The following is a 21,574-nucleotide window of genomic DNA, read 5'->3' as shown; positions in this document are numbered from 1 at the left end:
CACATAATAGGTGACTATTGACTTGCAAGATAGGATCAAGAACTCTCATATATTGATGAAAACATAATAGGTTCAGATCTAAAATCATGGCACTCGGGCCCTAGTGCCAAGCATTAAGCATAGCAAAGTCATAGCAACATCAATCTCAGAACATAGTGGATACTAGGGATCAAACCCTAACAAAACTAACTCAATTACATGGTAAATATCATCCAACCCATCACCATCCAGCAAGCCTATGATGGAATCACTCACGCACGGCGGTGAGCATCATGAAATTGGTGACGGAGGAATGTTGATGATGATGATGGCGACGGATTCCCCTCTCCGGAGCCTCGAACGGACTCCAGATCAGCCCTCCCGAGAGGTTTTAGTGCTTGGCGGCGGCTCCGTATCGTAAAACGCGATGAATCCTTCTCTCTGATTTTTTTCTCTCCGAAACCAAATATATAGAGTTGGAGTTGATGTCGGAGGAGCTCCAGGGGGCCCACAAGATAGGGGTCACGCCCCCCACCCTCGTGGACAGGTGGTGGGCCCCCTAGTCTTCATCTTTTGCAAGGAATTTTTATTATTTCCGGAAAGATGTTCCGTGAAGTTTCAGGTCATTCCGAGAACCTTTGTTTCTGCACATAAATAACACCATGGCAATTCTGCTGAAAACAACGTCAGTCCGGTTTAGTTCCATTCAAATCATGCAAGTTAGAGTCCAAAACAAGGGCAAAAGTGTTTGGAAAAGTAGATACGACGGAGATGTATCAACCTATCGTAGGGACAGGTGATATCGGTGAAGGGGGGAAACAACCGGGAAAGTATTCTTGGTGTTTCGTGTTTTTGGACAGACGAACAGGAGGGAGGAAGTTGCATGTTCGCTATGCTAGGGATGTCTGGCGGACGAACGGGCTGCGTACTTCGGATTCGTCTCGTCGTTTTGAGCAACTTTCTTGTACAAAGTATTTTCATCCAGGTTACGATTTATTTTATATTAATTTTTAAAGATTTAAATCACTTTTAGAATTAACAAAATTAATTAAATTAGAAATGCTATTATGACGTCAGCATGATGTCAGGGTGATGTCTTCGGTCAGCTTCGATAGTTGACCAGTCAAGCTGACAGGTGGGTCCCACTATCATAGACTGTTTGTTTAATCAGTTAATTAAGGTTAATTAACATGGTTAATTAGATTACTTAACAGAATTAATTAAGTTAATTAATTATCTTAATTAATTAAATGATTAATTAATTGATTAAATTTCATTATTATTATTAATCTTAATTTAATTTATTTTTATTTTATTTTATATTTTACCTAAACAGGGGCGTGGGGCCCCAGTGCCATAGGCCCAGGCCACAAGCGGGCACTGGGCGCCGGCCCGACTAGGTGCTGGCCCAGGCCAGCCGGGGCTGCGGCGGGGGCACGAGCGCGCGTCTCGGCGACGGCGGCCAGACGGCGCGAGGTGCGGTGAAGCGCGGGCGCGAGACAGGGGTGGTGGATCGGCGAATAGGCCCGCGGTGGGCTCGGCTGCGATGAGGTTTGGCCGGGGCGCGGCGGACATTAGCGGATGCGAGCGACGGGCACACAGCGAGGCCAGGGGCGCGGCTGGACGGTCACGAGCCCGCGCGGACGGCCGCCGGCGATGTCGGGCGTGGCAACGGCGCGCCAGATCGATGGGTATGGGGTGTGCATGCGGTGAAGGACGAGGTGAGCACGCATCGGGCGCGACCGAGGACGACGCGAGCACGTGTAGCTGCAGGGACCGGGGCATGCGGGCGCTAGCAACGTCAGGAGATGGCCGAAGCCAGGGAAGGGAGGAGGGTGAGCTCACGGGCGCGTAGAGGAACGGGGGCGGTGAGGCTTGATGAAGCGGCGCGAGAAGGGGACGAGGACGCGGTCCGACGGCGTCTTGGCTCCGGCGAGGGGGACTCCAAACAGCTGTGGCATCGGGACCGGGTCCCAGTTCCAGATCAAGGGCGGTGCACGGACCAGCGTCGGGGCGACTCGGGGGTGAGGTGAGGAGGAGGCGGGCACAGGGCGGGGCGGCGCCGGGGATGGGCGCCGTGAGGTGGCTTCGGGGCGGCGATGGGCAGCGCCGGGCGGGATCGATCCCGGTCCCGATTGGATCGGGAGTGGGAGAGAGAGAACGTGGGGGAGGGAAAGTGGGTGTCGGTGGGGGTTGACCGTGGAGTGGGGGGGGGTTATGGAGAGGGAGTGGGGGTGGGCCGACCCATTCAGGCGGCCGGGGTCCGTCTGGATGGCCAGCTGGGCCAAAAGGCCGAGCGGGGGGCGGGGGGGAGGGTTTTCCCCTTTTCTTATTTTTTGTTTTGTTTTTACTTTTTACTTATTTTTCTTTTCTGTTCTAATTTCCAGTTTCATCTGATTTTAGTTTTATAAAAACACAAAAGTTGAACCTAACTTAGTATCACTAACTATACCTTAGCTACAGAAAGGTCAAACCCTAAACAAAATAGTCTAACATTTTATAAATAATAAAAGGCATTTGTTAAATTGGTTATGTTGTTGTTTTATTCATCATAGAGTATTTAAGCATTTTATAAAAGTATGGTTCCCCTACCATAATAACCTGTGCAATATTTGGTTCACTCCGAACATTTTAGTTTTAATATTTGAAAACCTTTATTGTTTGATGGATTTTGAATTTCTATTTGAATCGGTTTCGAACTACCGCGAGATTAGCAACAGTAATTGAAGTGACGTGGCATCATTAGCAGAGAGTTTTTGTAGCTTAATTATCCGGGCGTCACAACCATCTAGCTACAAGCTATGGACCCGTAGGTCTGTGGTAAACTACTCACGCTTCCTAGGAATGGCAATAGAGTTGATGTAGAAGCCATCCGTGATCGAACACCTCTCCGGCAGGGTGCGGGAAAACGTCCCTAGATGGGATCTCATGAGTACAGAAGGTTGTGGTGGTGGAAAAGTGTTTTCGTGGATGCCTCTGGTGGTTTGGGGATATTTAGGAATATATAGGCGAAAGAATTAGGTCAGGAGGTGCACGAGGGGCCCACAAGGGTGGGGTGCGCTCCCTCCGTCCTTGTGGCCACCTCATGGCTCCTCCGGCTTCATCTCCAAGTCTCCTGGTTGTCTTCTGGTCCAAGAAAAATCATCGCGAAGGTTTTATTCCGTTTGGACTCCGTCTGGTATTCCTTTTCTGGGAAACTCAAAAACAAGGAAAAACAGAAACTGGCACTAGGCTCTAGGTTAATAGGTTAGTCCCAAAAATAATATAAAATAGCATATTAATGCATATAAAACATCTAAAATAGATAATATAATAGCATGGAACAATAAAAAATTATTGATACATTGGAGACGAATCATGACGCCATTATGTCCGCCGCGTTCGTTTGCACGTAAACGGACAAAGCCGACCTTCCAACACGCGGCCACAAATGGACTCTCGACCGTTTTTTGTCTGCTTTCGACCCATTCCCGACCCAAATTTGAGCCGAGTTTGCGGCCGAACGGACAGCGCGCAGACGGGTGGGACGTGCACCCTTGTCCTCCCCTGGCCCGCCCCCCCGGTGCCTCATGCGGCCACTTTCCCTCCCTTCCATCCAAAACGGAGACGTATCCTTAATGGCAACAATACAATATGTGCCTCGCTACCCCTACTGTCATTGGGTGAGGGCACCGCAAGATTGAACCCTTCACAAAGCACATTTCCCATTGCAAGAAAAACCAATCTAGTAGGACAAACCAAATCGATAGATCGGAGAGAAATACTAAGCTATCTCAATCATGCATAAAAGAGTTCAGATAAGATTCAAATAATATTCATAGATAATCTAATCATAAATCCACAATACATCAGATCTCAGCAAACACACCGCAAAAGAAGATTACATCGAATGTATCTCCAAGAACATCGAGGAGAACATTGTATTGAGGATCAAACAGAGAGAAGAAGCCATCTAGCTACTAGCTATGGACCCTTAGGTCCATGGTAAACTACCAACGCTTCATCGAAAGGGCAGCAAGGTTGATGTAGAGGCCCTCCGTGATCGAATCCCCCTCCGGCGGAGTGCCAGAAAAGGCCCCAAGATGGGATCTCACGGGAACAAAAGTTTACGGCGGCGGAAAAGTATTTTTGTGTGACCTCTGGTATAGGGAGAATATTTGAGGATTTATAGTGCAAGGATTAGGGTTTGACGGTCTAGGGGGGTCCCACAAGCCCTTGGGGTGCCCCCTTGGGGAGCGCCCCTACGGCTTGTGGCCACCTCGTATGTCTTCTGGCCTCTTCTCCAAGTCTCCTGGGTTTCTTCTGGTCCAAGAAAGGTCATCGTAAAGTTTTATTCCGTTTGGACTCCGTTTGATATTGATTTTCTATAAAAGCCAAAAACAAGGAAAAAACTGAAACTGACATTGGGCACTAGGTTAATAAGTTAGTCCTGAAAATAATATAAAATAGCATATTAATGCATATAAAACATCCAAAACAGATAATATAATAGCATGGAACAATCAAAAATTATAGATGTGTTGGAGACGTATCAACAGTCTATGCTATCAAGCATCTGAAGGAAATACGCCCTGGAGGCAATAACAAAATTGTTATTTATATTTCCTTATGTCATGATAAATGTTTATTATTCTTGCTAGAATTGTATTAACTGGAAACTTAGTACATGTGTGAATACATAGACAAACAGAGTGTCCCTAGTATGCCTCTACTTGACTAGCTCGTTAATCAAAGATGGTTAAGTTTCCTAGCCATGGACATGTGTTGTCATTTGATGAACGGGATCACATCGTTAGAGAATGATGTGATGGACAAGACCCATCCATTAGCTTAGCATAATGATCGTTCAGTTTTATTGCTACTGCTTTCTTCATGACTTATACATGTTCCTCTGACTATGAGATTATGCAAGCAATGTTACTATAAGCCTTGCAAGCAATGTGACTAATGAGTTAGTTGCGGGATGATGCATTACGGAACGAGTAAAGAGACTTGCCAGTAACGAGACTGAACTAGGTATTGAGATATCGACGATTGAATCTCGGGAAAGTAACTTACTGATGACAAAGAAAACAACGTATGTTGTTATGCGGTTTGACCGATAAAGATCTTCGTAGAATATGAAGGAACCAATATGAGCATCCAGGTTCCGCTATTGGTTATTGACCGGAGATGAGTCTCGGTCATGTCTACATAGTTCTCGAAGCCGTAGGGTCCGCATGCTTAACATTCTGTAACGATTTGTATTATGAGTTATGTGATTTTATGACCGAAGTTTGTTCGGAGTACTAGATGTGATCGGGGACATGACGAGGAGTCTCGAAATGGTCGAGACATAAAGATCGATATATTGGAAGGCTATATTCGGACATCGAAAAGGTTCCGAGTGATTCAGGTATCGGAGTACCGGAGAGTTATGGGAATTCGTATTGGGCCTTAATGGGCCATACGGGAAAGGAGAGAAAGGCTTCAAGGGTTGCCGCGCCCCCATGGACTGGTCCGAATTGGACTCGGGAAAGGGGGCATCCCCTTCCTTCCTTCTCCTTCTCCCTTCCCTTTTTCCTATTCCATGTGGGAGGTGGAATCCTACAAGGACTAGGGAGTCCTAGTAGGACTCCACACTTTGGGCGCGCCCTATGAGGGCCGGCCTCCTCCTCCCTCCATCCTTTATATACGTGGCCAGGGGGCACCCCATAGACACACAAGTTGATCATTGATCCCTTAGCCGTGTGCGGTGCCCTCCTCCATCATAATCCAAATCGGTCATATTGTAGCGGTGCTTAGGCAAGGCCCTGTTCCGGTAGCATCATCATCACCATCATCACGCCGTCGTGCTGATGAAGCTCTCCCTCGACATTCAGCTGGATCGAGAGTTCATGGGACGTCACCGAGCTGAACTTGTGTAGATCGCGGAGGTGCCGTACTTTCGGTACTAGGATCGATCGGACCGTGAAGACGTACGACTACATCTACTGCGTTGTCATAACGCTTTCTCTTACGGTCTATGAGGGTACATGGACAACACTCTTCCCCTCTCGTTGCTATGCATCACCATGATAGATCTTGCATGTCCATAGGATTTTTTTTGAAATTACCGCTGTTCCCAATAGTGGCATCAAAGCCAGGCCTATATGTAGATGTTATATGCACGAGTAGAACACGAAGGAGTTGTGGGCGTGGGTATATACATATTGCTTGCCGTCACTAGTTGTTTCTTGATTCAGCGGTATTGTTGGATGAAGCGGCTTAGATATACATTACGCCTACGCTTACGCGAGACTGGTTCTACCGACGTGCTTCACACACAGGTGGCTGGTGGGTGTCAGTTTCTCCACCTTTAGTTGAATCGGATTCAATGAATAGGGTTCTTTCTGAATATCAAAAAGCAATCACTATACTGCGTTGTGGTTTTTGATGTGTAGGTAAGAACGGTTCTTGCTCAGCCCGTAGCAGCCACGTAAAACTTGCAACAACAAAGTAGAGGACGTCTAATTTGTTTTTGCAGGGCATGTTGTGATGTGATATGGTCAAGATATGATGCTAAATTTTATTGTATGAGATGATAATGTTTTGTAACGAAGTTATCGGCAACTGGCATAAGCCTTATGGTTGTCTCTTTATTGCATAAGAGGCAAGCGCCATACAATTGCTTTACTTTATTGTTATGCGATAGCAATAGTTGCAAAAGCAATAGTTGGCGAGACGACAATGTGACGGCACGTTGATAGAGATCAAGTTGATGGAGATCATGGTGTCATGCCGGTGACGATGGAGATCATGACGGTACTTTGAAGATGGAGATCAAAGGCACAAGATGATGATGGCCATATCATGTCACATATTTTGATTGCATGTGATGTTTGTCTTTATGCATCTTATTTTGCTTAGTTCGACAGTAGCATTATAAGATGATCTCTCACAAAATTTCAAGGTACAAGTGTTCTCCCTGAGTATGCACCGCTGCTACAGTTCTTCATGCTAAGACACCACGTGATTATCGGGTGTGATAAGCTCTACGTTCACATACAACGGGTGCAAGCCAGTTTTTCACAAGCAGAATACTCGGGTTAAACTTGACGAGCCTAGCATATGCAGATATGGCCTCGGAACACTGTGACCGAAAGGTCGAGCGTGAATAATATACTCCCTCCATTCCAAATTACTCGTCGCAGAAATGGATGTATCTAGAACTAAAATACATCTAGATACATCCATACCTGCGACAAGTAATTCGGAACGGAGGGAGTAGTAGATATGATCAACATAGTGATGTTCACCATTAAAAACTTGTCCATCTCACGTGATGATCGGACATGGTTTAGTTGATATGGATCACATGATCACTTAGATGATTAGAGGGATGTCTATCTAAGTGGGAGTTCTTAAGTAATATGATTAATTGAACTTTAGTTTATCATGAACTTAGTCCTGATAGTAATTGCATATCTATGTTGTAGATCAATAGCTTGCTATGTAGCTTCCTGTTTAATTTTGATATGTTCCTAGAGAAAAAGAAGTTGAAATATGATAGTAGCAATGATGCGGACTTGGTCTGTGATCTGAGGATTATCCTCATTGCTGCACAAAAGAATTTGTCCTTGATGCACCGCTAGGTGACAACCTATTGCAGGAACAGATGCACACGTTATGAACGTGTGACAAAGCTCGGTATGATGACTACTTAATAGTTTAGTGCACCATGCTTTACAGCTTAGAACCGGGACTTCAAAAATGTTTGGGATGCTACGGAACATATAAGATGTCTTAAGATTTGAAATTGGTATTTCATACTCATGCCCGTGTCGAGAGGTATGAGACCTCTGACAGTATGTTGCCTACAAGATGGAGGAGAATAGCTCAACCAGTGAGTATGTGCTCAGATTGTCTGGGTACTACAATTGCTTGAATCAAGTGGGAGTTAATCTTCCAGATAAGGTAGTAATTGTTAAAGTTCTCTAGTCACTATCACCAAGTTACTAGAACTTAGTGCTGAACTATAATATGCAAGGGATGACGAAAACGATTCCCAAGCTCTTCGTGATGCTGAAATCGACGAAGGTAGAAATCAAGAAAAGCATCAAATGTTGATGGTTGACAAAACCACTAGTTTCAAGTAAAATGGCAAGGAAAAAAAGGGAACTTCAATAAGAATGGCAAGCAAGTTGCCACTCCGATGAAGAAGCCCAAAGATAGACCCAAGCCTGAAACTGAGTGCTTCTACTGCAAAGGAAATGGTCACTGGAAGTGAAACTGCCTTAGATACTTGGCGGATAAGAAGGATGGCAAAGTGAACAAATGTATATTTGGTATACATGTTATTGTTGTGTACTTAGTGTTTATAGCAACCCATTAGTGTTTTATACTGGTTCAGTTGCTAAGAGTAGTAACTCGAAACGGGAGTTGCAAAATAAATCGAGACTAGTTAAGGGCGAGGTGATGATGAGAGTTGGAAGTGATTCCAAGGTTGATAAGATCACCATCGCACACTCCCTTTACCTTCGGGATTAGTGTTGAACCTAAAATAAATGTTATTTGGTGTTTGCGTTGAGCATAAATATGATTGGATCATGTTTATTGCAATACGGTTATTCATTTAAGTCAAAGAATAATTGTTGTTCTATTTACATGAATAAAACCTTCTATGGTCATACAGTTAATATAAATGGTTTATTGAATCTAGACCGTAGTAATACACATATTCATAATATTGAAGCCAAAAGATGCAAAGCTAATAATGATAGTGCAGCTTATATGTGGCACTGCCGTTTAGGTCATATTGGTGTAAAGCGCATGAAGAAACTCCATGCTGATGGACTTTTGGAATCACTTGATTATGAATCACTTGATGCTTGCGAACCATGCCTCATGGGCAAGATGACTAAGACTCCGTTCTCCGAAACAATAGAGCGAGCAACTGACTTATTGGAAATAATATATACTGATGTATGCAATCCGATAAGTGTTGAGGCTCGCGGCGAGTATCATTATTTTCTAACCTTCACATATGATTTGAGCAGATATGGGTATATCTACTTAATGAAACATAATTTTGAAACATTTGAAAAGTTCACAGAATTTCAAAGTGAAGTGGAAAATCATCGTGACAAGAACATAAAGTTTCTACAATCTGATTGCGGAGGCGAATATTTGAGTTACGAGTTTGATCTTCATTTGAAACAATGTGGAATAGTTTCGCAACTCACGCCACCTGGAACACCACAGCATAATGGTGTGTCCGAACATTGTAATCGTACTTTATTGGATATGGTGCGATCTATGATGTATCTTACCGATTTACCACTATCGTTTTGGGGTTATGCATTAGAGACAACTGCATTCACGTTAAATAGGGTACCAACTAAATCCGTTGAGATGACACCGTATGAACTACGGTTTGGTGATACGTCTCCAATGTATCTATAATTTTTGATTGTTCCATGCTATTATATTATCAACCTTGGATGTTTTATATGCATTTATATGCTATTTTATATGACTTTTGGGACTAATCTATTAACCTAGAGCCTAGTGCTAGTTTCTGTTTTTTCCTTGTTTTAGTGTATCGCAGAAAAGGAAAATCAAGCGGAGTCCAATTGACCCGAAACTTCACGGAACTTATTTTTGGAACGGAAGCAATCCAGGAGACTTGGAGTAGGCATCAGGAAAGCTTCGAGGGAGGCACGAGGCAGGGAGGCGCGCCCTACCCCCTGGGCGTGGCCCCACCCTCATGGGCCCCTCGGGGCTCACCTGACCGACTTCTTTCGCCTATATATGTCCATATACCCTAAAAACATTAGGGAGCAGAATAAATCGGGAGTTCCGCCACCAGAAGCCTCCGTAGCCACCGAAAACCAATCTAGACCCGTTCTGGCACCCTACCGGAGGGGGAATCCCTCTCCGGTGGCCATCTTCATCATCCCGGCGCTCTCCATGATGAGGAGGGAGTAGTCCACCCTCGGGGCTGAGGGTATGTACCAGTAGCTATGTGTTTGATCTCTCTCTCTCTCTCTCTCTCTCGTGTTCTTGAGGTGGCACGATCTTGATGTATCGAGAGCTTTGCTATTATAGTTGGATCTTATGATGTTTCTCCCCCTCTACTCTCTTGTGATGAATTGAGTTTTCCCTTTGAAGTTATCTTATCAGATTGAGTATTTAAGGAATTGAGAACACTTGATGTATGTCTTGCATGTGCTTATCTGTGGTGACAATGGGATATCACGTGATCCACTTGATGTATGTTTTGGTGATCAACTTGCGAGTTCCGTGACCTCGTGAAGTTATGCATGGGGGTTGGCACACGTTTCCATCTTGACTCTCCGGTAGAAACTTTGGGGCACTCTTTGAAGTTCTTTGTGTTGCTTGAATAGATGAATCTGAGATTGTGTGATGCATATCGTATAATCATACCCATGGATACTTGAGGTGACATTGGAGTATCTAGGTGACATTAGGGTTTTGGTTGATTTGTATCTTAAGGTGTTATTCTAGTACGAACTCTGTGATAAATTGAACCGAAAGAATAACTTCATGTTATTTTACTACGGACTCTTGAATAGATCGATCAGAAAGGATAACTTTGAGGTGGTTTCGTACCCTACCGTAATCTCTTCGTTTATTCTCCGCTATTAGTGACTTTGGAGTGACTCTTTCTTGCATGTTGAGGGATAGTTATATGATCCAATTATGTTATTATTGTTGAGAGAACTTGCACTATTGAAAGTATGAACCCTAGGCCTTGTTTCAACACATTGCAATACTGTTTGTGCTCACTTTTATCATTAGTTACCTTGCTGTTTTTATATTTTCAGATTACAAAAACCTATATCTACTATCCTTATTGCATTTGTATCACCATCTCTTCACCGAACTAGTGCACCTATACAATTTACCATTGTATTGGGTGTGTTGGGGACACAAGAGACTCTTTGTTATTTGGTTGCAGGGTTGTTTGAGAGAGACCATTTCATCCTATGCCTCCCACGGATTGATAAACCTTAGGTTATCCACTTGAGGGAAATTTGCTACTGTCCTACAAACCTCCACACTTGGAGGCCCAACAACGTCTACAAGAAGAAGGTTGTGTAGTAGACATCATTTGGCAAGAAACCAAAGCTGTCGTTTCTTAAAGTTTGGGGTTGCGATGCTTATGTGAAAATGTTTCAAACTGGTAAGCTCGAACCCAAATCAGAGTAGTGCGTCTTCATAGAATACCCAAAAGAAACTATTGGGTACACCTTCTATCACAGATCCGAAGGCAAGATATTTTGTTGCTAAGAATGGATCCTTTCTAGAGCAGGAGTTTCTCTTGAAAGAAGTGAGTGGGAGGAAAGTGGAACTTGATGAGGTAATTGTACCTTCTCCCAAATTGGAAAGTAGTTCATCACAAAAATCAGTTTCAGTGATTCCAACACCAATTAGTGCGGAAGCTAATGATGATGATCATGAAAGTTCAGATCAAGTTACTACCGAACCTTGTAGGTCAGCCAGAGTACGGTCCGCACCAGAGTGGTACGGCAATCCTGTTTTGGAAGTCATATTACTGGACCATGATGAACCTACGAACTATGAGGAAGCGATGATGAGCCCATATTCCGCAAAATGGCTTCACGCCATGAAATCTGAGATGGGATCCATGTATGAGAACAAAGTATGAACTTTGATTGACTTGCCCGATGATCGGTGAGTCATTGAGAATAAATGGATCTTCAAGAGAAAGACGGACACTGATAGTAGTGTTACTATCTACAAAGCTCGATTTGTCGCAAAAATGTTTTCAACAAGTTCAAGGTGTTAACTACGATGAGATTTTCTCACTCGTATCGATGCTTAAAAGTCTATCTGAATCATGTTAGCAGTTGCCGCATTTTATGAAATATGGCAAATGGATGTCAAAACTGCATTCCTTAATGGATTTCTTAAAGAAAGAGTTGTATATGATGCAACCAGAAGGTTTTGTCGATCCTAAAGGTGCTAACAAAGTGAGCAAGCTCCATCGATCCATCTATGGCTGGTGCAAGCATCTCGGAGTTTGAATATATGCTTTGATAAAGTGATCAAAGCATATGGTTTTATACAGACTTGCGGTGAAGCCTGTATTTACAAGAAAGTGAGTGGGAGCACTACAACATTTCTGATAAGTATATGTGAATGACATATTGTTGATCGGAAATAATGTAGAATTTTCTGGAAAGCATAAAGGAGTGTTTGAAAGGAGTTTTTCAAAGAAAGACCTCGGTGAAGCTACTTACGTATGGAGCATCAAGATCTATAGAGATAGATCAAGATGCTTGATATATTTTCAATGAGTACATACCGTGACAAGATTTTAAAGTAGTTCAAAATAGAGTAGTCAAAGAAAGAGTTCTTGCCTGTGTTGCAAGGTGTGAAGTTGAGTAAAGACTCAAAACCCGACCACGACAAAAAATAGAAAGAGAATGAAAAGTCATTCCCTATGCCTTTGTCATAGGTTCTATAAAATATGCTATGCTGTGTACCAGACCTATTGTGTACCTCACCATAAGTTTGGAAAGAGGGTACAATAGTGATCCAGGAGTGGATCACTGAACAGCGGTCGAAAATATCCTTATTGGAATAAGGAAATGTTTATCGGTTATGGAGGTGACGAAGAGTTCGTCATAAAGAGTTACGTCGATGCAAGCTTTGATACTGGTCTGGATGACTCTAAGTCTCGATCTAGATACATATTGAAAGTGAGAGCAATTAGCTAGAGTAGCTCCGTGCAAAGCATTCTAGACATAGAAAATTTGCAAAACACATACGGATCTGAATGTGGCAGACCCGTTGACTAAATTTCTCCCACAAGCAAGACATGATCACTCTTTGGGTGTTAATCACATAGCGATGTGAACTAGATTATTGACTCTAGTAAACCCTTTGGGTGTTAGTCACATGGAGATGTGAACTATTGGTGTTAAATCATATGACGATGTGAGCTAGATTATTGACTCTAGTGCAAGTGGGAGACTAAAGGAAATATGCCCTAGAGGGAATAATAAAGTTGTTGTTTATATTTCCTTATATCATGATAAATGTTTATTATTCATGCTAGAATTGTATTAACCGGAAACTTAGTACATGTGTGAATACATAAAAACATAGTGTCCCCAGTATGCCTCTACTTGACTAGCTCGTTAATCAAAGATGGTTAAGTTTCTTAGCCATGGACATGTGTTGTCATTTGATGAACGGGATTACATCATTAGAGAATGATGTGATGGACAAGACCCATCCGTTAGCTTAGCATAATGATCGTCCAGTTTTATTGCTACTGCTTTCTTCATGACTTATAGATGTTCCTCTGACTATGAGATTGTGCAACTTCCGAATACTGTAGGAACACCTTGTGTGCTATCAAATGTCACAACGTAATTGGGTGATTATAAAGATGCTCTATAGGTATCTCCAATGGTGTTTGTTGAGTTGGCATAGATCGAGATTAGGATTTGTCACTCTGTCTATCGGAGAGGTATCTCTGGGCCCTCTCGGTAATGCACATCACTATAAGCCTTGCAAGCAATGTGACTAATGAGTTAGTTGCAGGATGATGCATTGTGGAACGAGTAAAGAGACTTGCCGGTAACGAGATTGAAGTAGGTATTGAGATACCGACGATCGAATCTTAGGCAAGTAACATACCGATGACAAAGGGAACAACGTATGTTGTTATGCGGTTTGACCGATAAAGATCTTCATAGAATATGTAGGAACCAATATGAGCATCCAGGTTTCGCTATTGGTTATTGACCGGAGAAGAGTCTCGGTCATGTCTATATAGTTCTCGAAGCCGTAGGGTCCGCACGCTTAACGTTCTGTGACGATTTGTATGATGAGTTATGTGATTTGATGACCAAAGTTTGTTCGAAGTCCCGGATGAGATCGGGGACATGACGAGGAGTCTCAAAATGGTCGAGGCGTAAATATCGATATATTGGAAGGCTATATTCGGACATCAGAAAGGTTCCGAGTGATTCGAGTATTTTTCGGAGTACCAGAGAGTTACGGGAATTTGTGTTGGGCCTTAATGGGCCATACGGGACAAGAGAGAAAGGCCTTAAGGGTGGCCGCGCCCCTTCCCCATGGACTGGTCCGTTGGACTAGGGAAAGGGGGCACCCCCTTCCTTCCTTCTCCTTCTTCCTTCCCTTTTTCCTATTCCATGTCAGAGATGGAATCCTAGTAGGACTACACACTTTGGGCGCGCCCTATAAGGGTCGGCCTCCTCCTCCCTCCGTCCTTTATATACGTGGCTAGGGGGCACCCCATAGACACACAAGTTGATCATTGATCCCTTAGCCATGTGTGATGCCCCCCTCCACCATAATCCACCTCGGTCATATCGTACCGGTGCTTAGGCGAAGCCCGGTTCCGGTAGCATCATCATCACCGTCATCATGTCGTCGTCCTGATGAAGCTCTCCCTCGACACTTAGTTGGATCGAGAGTTCATGGGACGTCACCGAGCTGCATGTGTGTAGATCGCGGAGGTGCCGTACTTTTGGTACTAGGATCGGTCGGATCGTGATGACGTACGACTACATCTACCGCATTGTCATAAGGCTTCCGCTTACGGTCTACGAGGGTACATGGACAACACACTCCCCCTCTAGTTGCTATGCATCACCATGATAGATCTTGCGTGTGCGTAGGAGTTTTTTTTGAAATTACTACATTCCCCAACAACATCCTTGGGAAGCCCTTGTTGGCGTTCCTTGCCAACAAGCGGGCTGTATCTTGAGCAGTCGGTTCTCTGAACTACTCAGGGTCAAACACAACAATCACAGCCTTTCAGAACTTCTACATGGAGTCTAGGCATGTAGACTCGCTCATACAGGCGTAGTCATCAAGGAGATCATCGCGTACTCCGTATGCAAGCATCCGGATGGCTGCAGTGCATTTTTGATAAGACGAGAAGGCAATCTTTCCAAGGGATCCTCTTTGCACTCGAAATAGTTATTGTATCCGACCACCCCCTGTCTAATACGGCTGAAAAGATGCCTACCCATACGGAAACGCCGCCGAAATTTCTGATGTTTGAACAGCGGGTTGGTTGTGTTAAAGTAGTCCTCCTAAAGAAGGAAATGGCCGCTCTCTTGGTTGCGATTCAACGCTAGAAGGTGCCCCGGGACTGAGCCACGGAACAACGGCCGCTGCCTATTTAGGCGGTCATGGTCCAACACGAAAACCAAGATCTCCTCATCATCATCGGACGAGGAATCGTTAGAGTCGCAAAGGAAATTGTGGAAGAAGACATCCTCGGCGGGTCCCTTTTGTACATTGGCAAACTGTCGAACAGCTTGCGGGCGTCGACAAAGAAGTTAGTCGGCGAAGAGATGCGCGCCTCCCTTGGACCTGGCGGCGTCCGACGAGCGTGCCGGCGTCAGGACAATGGGCATTGTTGGACGAAGGATTTGGCCAGGGCGGGGAAGCGACTTCCTGCTCGCGGCGGCATCGGGGGGTGGGGTGGGGAAGCTTCGGTTCCCCAGTGGCAAGGCGGTGGTGCCTGCGACGTGGGAGGTGGCGGCGTTGGGGGGAGGTGTGTCAGCACCGGCTGCTGTCAGAGACACCCGAAATGGGCGGCGGCGCCGGCGACAACGGGACGGGGGCCTGGTGCGGGCAAGGGTTTGCTGTCAAGGGGTGGGAGAGGGTGGCCAATGTGCGGATGGCCAACTACTCCGGATGGCCAATGACTTCCACGAATGTTATTTTTGGATAGAAAATTCAAGCACAAAGAAACTTATCAAAGTTTGCACCCAAAAAAATCAGAATTTTTTGAATTGTTTTTTTTTTAAATTGGACGGGGGGTGGGGGTGGGTGGGGAGGGGAATGTACTGGTCATCATGTGCTCACCTGAGCCCGGGAGTAGAAGGGTACTTCCATGTTTATTGGGCCTAGTTTAGCTCGTGAGCAGGAAGTGCAATATGTTTTTTATCTCATGCATTGGACTAGTCCAACCACTCCACTTTTAACTCTGGCTAGCCTAGATCGATTGGGGATTAGGTGGGGATGCCGAATGGGAGATTTTTTTCCGCTAGTTCTGTCATGCTCCGGCAGGATGTGTTGCGTCAAAGATGGACGCAGGCGCCTTCCAACTCTTACTTCGATGATTGAGATCAATCTATCTATCTATACCTACCTATACTAATTAGAGACTCCCAAGAAATTACCACGTTAATCAGTAATTAAGAGCCGTTCATCTTGTGGGACCGAATTATTACGGTGTAGATCTTCTAAGTTTTTCCCACGTCAATCGGTGATTACGAACCATTCATATTGTGGGACCCAATTATTACGGTAAAGATCTTCCAACTTTTTTAGGTTAATCTAATCAAAACCAGAGAAAATCAACGATGAAATTAATTGTGTTAAGCATCAGATCATCTCTAGCCATTAGATAATCCCACGTGCAAGCCTCCTGTCAGCCTCCTATCCGCATGTATCTCACGTACACACATCTTCTCCCAATCTCTCACGTTTCTCCTTCCTCTCCCAATCTCTCACGTCTCTTATTCCTCTCCATCGCCAAAACGCCTCAAGATCCTCTCCTCTCATGTATGCATGGCCTCTCGCTCAGGCATCCCCTTTCACGTGCAGGTCATCTCTCCATCGTGTATCAATGACCTCCTTCTTCTGCTGCCTTCCCCAGCCATCTCCCTCTCTCTATTCGGCCCTCTTATCGCCGTCAACCATGTTGCAGGTTAGCACGACATCCTCTGTCTTCTTTCTACATTATATCCCTCGCCAGTCCCGATTCTATGCATTGGCTCCCCTCTCCTCCCTTGATCTCTCTTTAATTGGAAAAGATAGCAACATGGTTCTCTGCTCTCTCATTAATGGCTTCAATCCAACTCCGTTGCCGCAGAAATTTCTATAGATCCGTATTTTATTTTTGATTTTTTTACCATTTTTTCAATAGTTCAGATTTGAATCATAAGTTATGATCGACTCAACTCGCTGCCCCGTCCGCTCGCCTTCATCTGTCTACTTCCATAATCCGTCTTGCTTTGCTGCCGCCGCAATCAAACACAACCGGCTTCCTGCTCCTCGATCAAACATCTCTCTCTTGATGGCTTAATTCCAGCCAATGTTCCAATAGTGGTTTTCCCCTAATCGACGACTCATCTCAATCTATTGGTGTTGCATCAATGCAATCTTTCCAAGTTTTCACCTCGGATAGGTTCTCTTTATGTGCAGTTTTCTCTGTCCAAAACAATGTCCATCGTTTCATCCCAGGGTCAACAGATAGTTGCTTCCAAGATTTCTCTATATAGCAGGTAAATTTGAATATCTCTATATCTTTAGACTTTTCTCTTTCTTGATATTAGTGGTTCAGATTTGAATTTTAAGTCACAAAGACGAGTTATAATGGCTCCAATTGTAGAATAGCATGCACATAGATCTGATGAGACACAACCATGATGCCTCAGAAAAAAGGATTTAGATTACATTACAATAGAAAATCTGACTATAAAAAATTGACATCGTAAGTTTATGTTGCTTTCCTTCTCTAACATGGTAATATTTAATTCCATGTAATCTCAATCTCCCATGGTAAATATTTTTCTTATCTACGCAGATTACTGAATTGAAATACGGGTCATCAAAGCTGCAGGCCATTAGCCCCTATCCCGATTTTCCATCATCTTGATGTTCGAAAGACTCAAACCAAATAAGGACATGCTGCTATTTTAAGAGCATAATCAAAGCTTATGGCACTGGGCTGCCAGTATGCAAATTATCTCTTTAATTAGGAAAACCATAAACATGAGTCGTATTAGGCGAATTAATCAAGTATTTTACCTTTACAGAAATCCCTCACGTCCACGGTCTATGATCTTTCTCCTGGTTCTATAACCCCAGTGTTGTTATAGGCGCAGATCAAGGACATGCTCTTGCATAGCTCCTGGAAGGAAAAATATCTAGCAAATACATGCAGAACCATGACGTGAAGATATTATATCTTGCAGTCCATCAGTGGAGTATTCGTTTGAGAAATCGATCGACAAAGTAATTTGGCGGAGTTGTTGGTTTAATTATGGTGTTCCGCGATATCTTATGTCCTAACTCGGTAGCAAATAAGATACAAGATCAGGTTTGTTCAATTTAGTAAATAAACTGTCTGTATCGGCTGCCTGTCAGACCTGTTTTCTCTTCTCATGCAGAGATCCAAAGTGGTGTTTTAATTCTGACCAGCGAATCAATGCAGTGTGTGGTATGGTGTACTGAATACTTCTGTGGAATATTTACTATATATTCCTCTTAATGCTTTTCATGTTGTTTAAAACCATATTTCAACCTACTTTTCTGAAATTAAGCATCTCTTCTTATTTTGTTGGAAAGTGGATATGTCATTTTGGAGCATTACTAGGTTTTCTATATCTACTTCTCTGCATTTCTCACAAGCAAAATATTTTTTTCAGTTAACTTCGATCTGTTCTTTCAATTTTATGCTCATGTAATGATCCAATAAAGATATGTGCATCTTGGAAGAATAAATTATGCTCTGTTCAGATGGAATTTCTTCTGATTATGCATTCAGAATTTCAATTAGGAGGCACCATACCAGCACTTATTCCAAGCAACAAGGAAGATCGAAAAATGATGCACAAGTTAACCTCTTGGTAGTTTCTTCTTCATATATTTTTTCTACAACGTTATTTTAATGTCGCTCCTTTGCTAGATTGATGTACCATAAATAATAAAGCAATGGCATGAGTTCATTTTTTTACAGTCTGCATATTCTGTTGTATAGTGTTGGGACTTTCTTAGTAACATCTTCTATGTACATGTATCTGATTAGTAACATCAAGAAATTTCCAAGAGATTTATATGTACTAACTGATTCCATGATGCTAAACCATATGTTGTTATAGAAGATATCCATATTATACATGCATGTGCAGACTTTACAACACACACATCGTGAGTAGATAAGTTTCAATCTCTATTTCTTTATTTAAGCAGAATATATGGCCTTACATGCATCTATTTCCAATCTCATATAATCAAAATAATCATGTTATATGATCTAATACCTTAGAAAGAAAAGGAAGGGATGAGGGTATGCCCTAATTAATTCTAAAATCACATTCGATAACTAATGTCTTTCGTTTATCGTGATGAGATGATTATGAAGAAATCCTTTGTACGTACACTTTGGTTGCTCTCTACTTTCCGCATGTCAAATTTAACTCAGAGGTTTCATATGCATGACACATTTAATGACATAATATTTTATCAAGTCATCAAAAGCATAGTTGGGAAGTCATTAATTTGTAATTTCGGTCATCTTTTAAGTAGGGCCATACTTGGCTGAAATTGGCGCAATAGTCCATTATTCACGACAACTCTTATTTCTTGTTTATTTTCAGGTGAGGACAATTACTTAATGGACGGAAAATAGGTTGTTTATCTATATAGATGGCGCTACTTGAAATTATTATTTGTAAGTATTAAATGACATTCCTTTGGTGTATATGTACATTCTTTATTATGCATCACTTCAAGAATTAATTGAAATTATTTTTTTGTACACAAATTGATATTGGTTGGAAAGACCACAAGAGCCTTTTTATTTTTTTGACAAGGTTGGCATAATTTTCAAGTTTAGAACTTCTGCAATTACACAAAGAAAACATATTGTTCATCGTTTGCAAATATTTATTGATAGATGCTAACAGATTTCTGCCCTATTTATATATGAGATCATGGTTCAATATATTTATGAAATTTCTAAGATCACCCTAATATCTTTGATAATTGGTCCATAATTTTCTATCTTCTAAATAAATATTGCTTCCATGGATTATTGTAGGCCGAACAAACTAATTTCCTGCACCATATGTACTAGATTTCCCAAATGCAAAATGAGGTCTCAATATATTCGGTGAATGGGTTAAACTATTACAAAAAATGATCATGTTGAACGGTTAATTTTTGTAATCTTACATCTACTTTTTATATTTTTATTATATGAATATAATATATCATAAATTATGCAATATTTGTATCTTCTTTCTGACACTGAGCGAGTGCATTGGAACTTTGAATGCTCTGTACAAAGGGTCATAGGGAGCTTTTGGAGGTCAGGGAGAAGTGTGTGTGGCCACTGTGCGCAAGCATTCTGTACATGAAGTAGTTCCGTTTTAGCATTACTTCAACTTTGAGTTTCTAATTAACTTCCTCTTTTCCATCGTAAATGTGTGTACTCAAGATGGAAACTCACATATAGCACTGAATGTAAATAACAAGCCCGTGCGAATGCACGGGTTGGCGACTAGTATGATGTAATCGATGATTGTGTTTGTTAGGATATGATAAATTGTCACTCTATGATCAGATTGTTCATTTTGTATTTATTGAATCTTGTGAAGTTTCTTTACTGCATAATAAGTAGGTATGTATGCTTTCTGATCTATTTGTCAGCAAAGATTGATAGGTAGTTCTTCAGAGAGTGTTGTGCATGGTAGCGGGTTCAATCTTGTGATGATATATCCAAGTGACTAGAAGGGAACGGACACGTATTGTGTTGTTGCTACTAAGGATAAAACGATGGTTTCTTTATCACACTTAGATGATAGTTTTACTATCTACAATATGTCATCATGCTTATTGCAATGCTCTATTTGTCAAAATTAATACTTCGAGATGCATGTAGGATAGCGGTCTTCGCTAACGTATTAGTTGTAGATGCAGTTGGATAATGGTCTACGTATCACAAACGTAATGCCTCTGTAGACGTCTGTGGTGAACAAATTACAGTTGGGCGGAGATTATGCCATGGATGATCATAGTGATAAATATAAACATTGCAATTTATTCGCCGCCCAACTGTAATTTGTTCACCAATCAACACTTATTTACTTGGAGAAATGCCACTAGTGAACCTATGGCCCTAGGGGTTTATACTTTTCTTTACTGACAACATCATCATAAATACATTTCTTTGATGTAAATTTATTTTATATATCTATTACTTCCTACCACATAGTGCAATTTACCCTTGTAACTAGCAGGACAAGAAGCTTGACAACCTTCTTGTAATGTTGGGGCAAGAATGTCTTGTGTTTTGTCAGCAGATACAGAGGACTTTGTTTGTTGGAAGAACCCCTATTGGTTCAATAAACCTTGGTTCTTAATTGAGTGAAATACTTATTGCTAGGTTACTTCACCCTTACACTTGAGGGTTACCCAACCATTATTATGAGAGAGCAAGCAATGATTTCCCCGTCCAACAGAGTACCGAAAAATGCATCTAGTTTGTATTGCGAAGAGTGGTGTGCGGCGGTGAAAAATCCAGGTGTTATATTCTCGAGGGTTTTTAGAATTATATAAAGGGATGAGAATTGAGAGGGGGTAAATCAGAGTGCCAGGGGGCACACAACTAGGGCACGCACATCCTAGGTTGCATGGGCCCCCTGGGTGCCCCCCTTGCCCAGTGCCTACTGGAACCTTCTGGACTTGAAACTTTCGGTGATTTTTCTCTGTAACTTTTTTAGTCTGGTTAATTTTTTCCCGCAAAGTACAAAAATAGTAGAGAAAGCAACCAACAACGGGCACTGGTTATGTCCAAATAATAATA

General features: G+C 42.6%; 1 long non-coding RNA gene across 1 annotated transcript; it reads left to right on the top strand.

Moving 5' to 3' along the window:
- Positions 1-16,917: 16,917 nt before the first annotated feature.
- On the top strand, positions 16,918-20,009 carry LOC123184729 (uncharacterized). Its single transcript, XR_006493060.1, has 3 exons — positions 16,918-17,267; positions 17,865-18,614; positions 19,365-20,009. It is a non-coding gene; the product is annotated as an uncharacterized lncRNA (long non-coding RNA).
- The last annotated feature ends 1,565 nt before the right edge of the window (positions 20,010-21,574 follow it).

This window comes from Triticum aestivum, chromosome 2A (assembly GCF_018294505.1).
Source record: "Triticum aestivum cultivar Chinese Spring chromosome 2A, IWGSC CS RefSeq v2.1, whole genome shotgun sequence".
NCBI classification, from domain to species: Eukaryota; Viridiplantae; Streptophyta; class Magnoliopsida; order Poales; family Poaceae; genus Triticum; species Triticum aestivum.
This window is presented reverse-complemented; position numbering and strand designations above follow the sequence as displayed.